The sequence below is a fragment of the Nicotiana sylvestris genome, chromosome 8 (assembly GCF_000393655.2).
Source record: "Nicotiana sylvestris chromosome 8, ASM39365v2, whole genome shotgun sequence".
Lineage (NCBI taxonomy): Eukaryota > Viridiplantae > Streptophyta > Magnoliopsida > Solanales > Solanaceae > Nicotiana > Nicotiana sylvestris.
This window is the reverse complement of record NC_091064.1, coordinates 177,080,612-177,087,214: the sequence shown is the minus strand read 5'-3', so window position 1 is coordinate 177,087,214 and position 6,603 is coordinate 177,080,612.

The following is a 6,603-nucleotide window of genomic DNA, read 5'->3' as shown; positions in this document are numbered from 1 at the left end:
TAGAGATTTGTTATGGTGTTTTGTTCAACTAATCGATGATTGAGTACTACTTTGCTTGTATTTTTCTCCAGTGATCATCGCGCCCAACTTCAGTGATGGTTGGCTATCCAGAGGCCTGCTTTCTTGATTCAGCCAAATGTTCCTGGGTGTATATTCTGCCGGTTCTTGTCATACCCTGTGCCGCAACCGCTTCTTTGGATTTGGCTTTCCCTTTCCTTCTTACCTCGACTGTGTAGTCCCAAGGTATGGCATTTGTATGGAATCGAGTTATAGCCGACATTGCTACTGGAATGGGCACCTTTACTCCGAATGGAGCCTATATTTTGGAAGGCAAGACCGCAACTTCAAATGGTTCAGGTACATTTGTCGGGGACCCAAACTCAACCCCGATCGGTGCTGGCATCTTTACAGAGGATGGTGTTTCAAACTCAAGTGGTATGGACATGTTCACCTCAGCGTCCCCAGAAGGCTGAATCTGGACAACAATCGGATTAAGGGTGACTGTTGGTTTCTTTGGATCGTCGCCTTCTGTGATCAAACCTATTGACCCTTTGGGGTCCCAGTCGTCCTCTATTTCAATCATGTGAATGCCTCCACCCGTGTGGTCTGGTAGAGAGTTATTGCGTACATTCGGAGCGGGCTCCTTTTCCACAATTATCTTATTTTCAATCAGTTCTTGGATTTTATCTCTCAAAGAGAGGCATTCATCAATGGTATGCCCTTTCATGGCGGAATGGTATGCATAGGATTTATTAGGATTGACCCATTGGGAAGGGTTTTCAGGAGCGGGGATAGGGGTGGCATAACCAACAGCTTTGAGCCTTTCATACAGCTGGTTAATTGGTTCGGCAATGGTGGTATATTGTGTGGGAGGTCTGCGGTCGAAATTTGGTCGGGGTCTAGGAAAGTTTTGGCGAGTGGGGGGTGATTGATAGTGAGAGGGTTGAGTATTGTAGGCTTGGTAGACATGTGTGGGTTGGGAATATCTGGGTGAAGTAGGCTAATATGTGGGAGTTGGATGTTATTGGTAAGTAGATGGTGGAGTTTGGTAAGATGGCGAGGGTGCTTGGTAATTTGGGGTAGGTTGATATGGGAGTGGAGGCATCAGGTAGGTTTGGTATTTGATAGGGGACTTGGTTCTTTGTGCAACCATCACGGCGCTCACGTTCCTTTTCTTGGTCGTGCCACCAGACTGTAGAGCCTTGTTGGTAGCCTGCAAAGCCTCAAAGTTTGTGACCATACCACTTTTGATGCCTTCCTCGATCCTCTCACCTAGCTTGATGATGTTGGAAAATTTTTGGCTTCCAATCAGCATCAACCTTTCATAGTACTGGGGGTCTTGAGCTCGGACGAAAAACCTGTTCATTTGTTCTTCCTCTAGAGCAGGCCTGACTTTGGCAGCTTCTGACCTCCAACGAGTGGCATACTCGCGGAATGTTTTCGTGGGTTTCTTCTTTAGGTTCTGGATGTAGAACACATCTGGCGCATTTTCTGTGTTGAACCTAAACATGTCTATGAAATCGGATGCCATGCTTACCCAGTTCGACCACTTCTTCGGATCTTGGCTAATGTACCAACACAGAGCATCTCCCTTTAGACTTCTCATGAAGAGTTTCATGCGAATCCTTTCGTCCTTTCCTACTCCGACTAACTTGTCGCAGTATGTTCTCAAATGAACTCTCGGATCTCCTGTACCATCAAACATCTCGAACTTTGGAGGTTTGTACCCCTCGGGCAGTTCAACATCGGGTTGTATGCAGAGATCTTCATAGTTTAGCCCCTCAATTACTTTGCTTCCTTCGACGCCCTGAATTCGGCTAGTCAGCTTCTTAAGCTCTTCAGCCAGACTCCTGATGAGTGAGTCTTTATCATCAGACTAGGGTGTGCTTGAAATGGATTGGGTAGAGTGCAGCATGGTTTCCACATAGATGGGGGTGTTATGAGTGTGGAAATGGTCATTTATGGAGTTCATCGGTTTTGGGATGAGCAGTGGAGTATTGTTGAAAGTATGATAGGTGTTGCAATGGTGGTGAGGAGGGGGATGGTTTTGTGGTTTTGGGATGTTTTGTGGAGGTGTATGGTTCTGAGTGTTAGGAAAATTGACATCTCGGGTGGTGAGGGAAAATGATAAGCTCGCCAAGTTCCGGACCTGATCATGTTCTTCTTGGAATTTCAGTAGCTTTTGTTCAAGCTGGGATGCACTTTCCTTAGAAACCAGAGTACCATGAGTGACCTCTACCCATTCAGTTGAGTTTTCCTTTCTGGTGTTGTTCAAATCTTCCATCTTTCTTTTGTTCCTGTTTTTGACGGAGTTAGGAGGAGGAGTGGGTGGAGGGCCCTTGGATCTTGTGGAATATGATGATGATGCCAGAGTGCACGAACTAACCTTGGGGAGGGGAATAAATAAAAAATAAAAACAAAAAGGCAACAAGTCAGTGAGGATTATGAAAAGAAACGCTGTGATATTTAAATACATAGTGCAAGAATGCAAGAATGTAAGTTGTGTACTAATTTGGGAGCCTCGTTGGCCCCGAGGTAGGCCTAGCGACAAGTTGATTTGGAGAACTTATAATGCTAAATGCCTCATTTTATTGATAAAAATAAGATGAATCCCAAAACGACACTAAATAACAGAAGATAAAAATGTCACTAATAGCCATTGGCCTTATTACATTCATAAAACGAAAAGGTAAATTCCTATCTATTTGGTCCTAGAAGGACCTTCCCCAGACTCGGCATCTTTGGCTCCATCGAACAGCTTTACCAGCTCGCGAAGTCCCAGCAGCAGGTAGGCTCTGTCCAGGTGTCCACCCTCGTTTCCTTCAGCATTCTGGAAGTCCTCGATCCTCTTGAGAAACTTCCTTTCTAGCTCCACTAAACCTCGTTCCAGGTACCCTAATCGCTTGTTGGCACTGACAGCCATGTCTTTCCACTCTTCAATCAGTTTTTGGTGGGCTTCTTGAATCTCACGGTGCTCGCTTTCACATTCCCGAATCCTTTTGCGCAGTTGGTTGTATTTGATCTGTGCTTCAGCCCTTTCTTCGATGATTCTGTGACCTCGAACAAACCCAGGTTGGCCTAGACCATTGTGATTGTCCTCCATCCATCCTGAATAGTATAGGGTGCAGCCAGCATGGTATCTGTCTGGCTCGATAGTATCTCTCCCCATGATGATCTTGCGATGCTACATATGCTGAGCTTGGCACTTATAAGGACTGTCATCAGCTTGGAAGTCGGCCCGGAAGTGACTCATCTTGTCGACCCTTGGTATAACCTGTTTCCTACCAGCTTGTCTCATAACCCGGAGAGGGACATTAGGGTAGGTTCCTCCCAAACTGATTAGTATTAGAAACGGTGCGTCCCTGGATCGAACGATGAACTCTTCAGTAGGGAACTACTAGAACATCCATTGTATTTGATCCTCAGTCAGATTTTCAAACAGCTCCACCCATCCCTTGGCATCTTCTAGATGAGCAAACATGTTGGGCATATAGTTCATTCGCCTTGGTTGATGGAAGGCTATATGATCGTCCCAGTCTCTACGCTGAATCTCTTGCCGATATTCACCCCTTTGGAGATGCTCCATGAGCCAGAGTTGGAGTAGCAAGTTGCAGCCCTCGAAGTGTGGGGCTCCTTGTTGACACTTTTCCAGGGCTCAGTATATCTCTGCGATGATCATGGGCACTATGCTAAATGGTTGTCCCCCAGTTCCATCCATCAAAGTTTTGGTGACTATGGCTAGCCTGGTGTGGATCCTTGCTTTCTTCAATGGAAACACTATCATCCCCAAGAAATAGAACATGAAGACAAACACCCTTCGGTGAATATGACCCAACGATGTAAGGGCGAACTCATCCGGATAAGTATGGTAGGATTTGCTGTGACTGTGCCTCTCGTACAAATAATCAAATGGAATGTAGGACTCCTTCAAACATGTCAAGTCTAGATTCTTCTTTAGGCCCATCATTTTGAGAAAACCTCTGCCCTTGCGATTTTCCGGCATTAACAAACCCGGGGTCTCCCATGGTATACCAGCCATTCCTCCTATTTCCTCTAGCAGGGGTGTCATCTCAATCTCTCCAAAGTGAAACACAAATCTATCACAAACCCATAACAAAGTAGCAGCTTCTATGATTTTGTTGTTGGATTGGACCTCCAGGAGGGAAGGTAGATTTCCTAGGTATTTTCGGACAAGAGTCTGATCACTGGAATGAAGATCCCTCCACCAGCTTAGCAACCTTGGGTGGATGTTTGTGACCATGCCGAGTTTGGAGACTTCGTGCCTCATGTTTCTGCAAGACAAATGGGTTAGGACCTTACCCCGACCAGACTCGACTATTAAATACCAATAATTGTCATAAAAGCATTTAATTATCTAAATAAATGCACAGAATGTGGTAGTGTCCGTTTGGGTTTTTGGAAAACCCAGTGGACTTTGGACGAGGCTGTCTTAAAGAGTCATTATGTGGACAACATAACTGGCTCGGTTAAGTTTGACCATGATGCATGCACAATTAAACAGAGTAAGGTTTCTATGGGGTATTAGACTGGTACCCTTGAGCAGACAACTCAAGAGGGAAAGGCACTGAACCGTTAACTACACCGTTGATCGACTGGTTTTACGGCAAATATGCCTTTGCCGAATTTAAAGGGTGATAATATCGGAAGATCGCAACCACTCATTATAAGCGTTGCTATGGTATTTGTTTGGCACGAGTAGAATATGATGTTGAAAGCATGCTTATGCAATAATTAAAACAAGTTGTCACGTATTGCACGTTCATAAAGTGATAATTACAATAATTTAAAACAGTAATAAAGGAGTGCGGTAAAGGAAAGGAGTGAAAGAAACAATGGAAATAAACAAGAGATAAGTTAGCTTTTGCAGTAGAAGATGGAATTAAATGCTTAAAAGTATTAAACAAATAAAGCGCAGAAGAAAGGTAAAGTCACAGTAATAGCTTGAAATGGTAAAAGCCTAAAAGTATTTTCCCAGCAGAGTCGCCATGCTGTCGCGCCCCCTTTTTCTCGCGAAATCGGGTTTATGACATTTGGGAGGACAACTCGTTCCCTTTTTGGGAATTGGGTTTGAATTGAAGAGTCGCCACCTAATGATTAAAGTGCATTAGGACACTAGGAAGGAATTGATCTAGAAAATGAGAGATTGGGTAAGAGCTAAATATTATCCCGAGGGGAAGGTGTTAGGCACCCTTCAGGATCCACTAGTGTGGTTTCCGGCCATGCTACAATTGTGACTTTAAGTACAAGTAACAAGTAAGCAAATAAAGGTTTCAAATATGAGGGATTGTCACATTATGGCCACAAATAAATTAAAGTTTGAAGAAACAAAGAAAGCTGAAATTATGAGGAAATAGTTTTAAAATTCTGAAAAGTAATAAAATATACAAGTAAAGGGAAGGGAGTCCTAGGTTTACAAATAATATAGATCACATCAATGCAATGCCCGATAATCACTCCTCATAAGAGGGGTTACACATGGTATTAGCTCTATGGTCATCATATCAATATCTACCGTTTCCCACCTCGTTAAGCTATTAAAACGTGGAATAGTTTCGTTACCTATTGCATGCTCTTACCCGTCCCAATCTTATCAGTCCCGGAGGAATTTGGGACTATTAGTCCTAAAGGGAAGGGAGATTGGGCTTTTATGGTTTAAAGGACAAAATCTAGGGCGACAAACAAAACACATAGAGCATATATGGGAAAGCACATAACATTTAAAGGCTCAAACAGGCCTCCTCAACTTAAAGACAGATTATTTAGCATGTCTTGCATGTACTGGTTATGGTCTGAAAAAAAATGTTAAAGCTGGCTGATTTATCACATATTTTCAGATAAGAAGTCCGAATTAGGCCTGCCCGCTGGTTGTAATTATCAAAGACTGGTGCAGTTATAACCTTTACCCTAAAGCTTGCCTAGGTGAAACCTATATGCATGATATCTATGCATAACAGAAATATACTGAGTTTAGAGAAAAGGACTTATTAATTGCATGAATATAAGTTCTGCAAATATTAAGCAACACTACTACTGTTTTTTTAGACTTATAAGCGAGATAGACGATTCAGATTCGGTTGATTACTCCTATAGGCATGCTTTCTAAGCGTTATTGATTTAAAAATGTTTATAGTCGAAATAAAAATGCAGGAGTCCTATAGGCATGGTATCTAAAATGTTGTTTGTTATTAAAACCCGTGAACACGTTTGCCTAGTGATAGATGCATATGCAGAATTCAAGAAGCCTATAGACAGGTTATCTATATGATATGCAGCGTTATGAAATGTAGAACCTATAGACATGTTTTCTAGATAATACAGAAATGCAGAAATTTATAGACATGGTTTCTATATGAAAATGCAGGATCTGTAAACATGATTTCTATATGAAAATGCAGAACCTATAAACAGGATTTCTATATGAAAATGCAAAACCTATAAACAGGATTTCTATATGAAAATGCAGAATTGAAAGCAGGACATGATTGCAGAATAAATACCTATGAACATGATATCTACCCCTTTTGCATGCATGATTTACCCTCCCCTTTTCACTAAAACACCATAAGTTATTACAAAATGTTA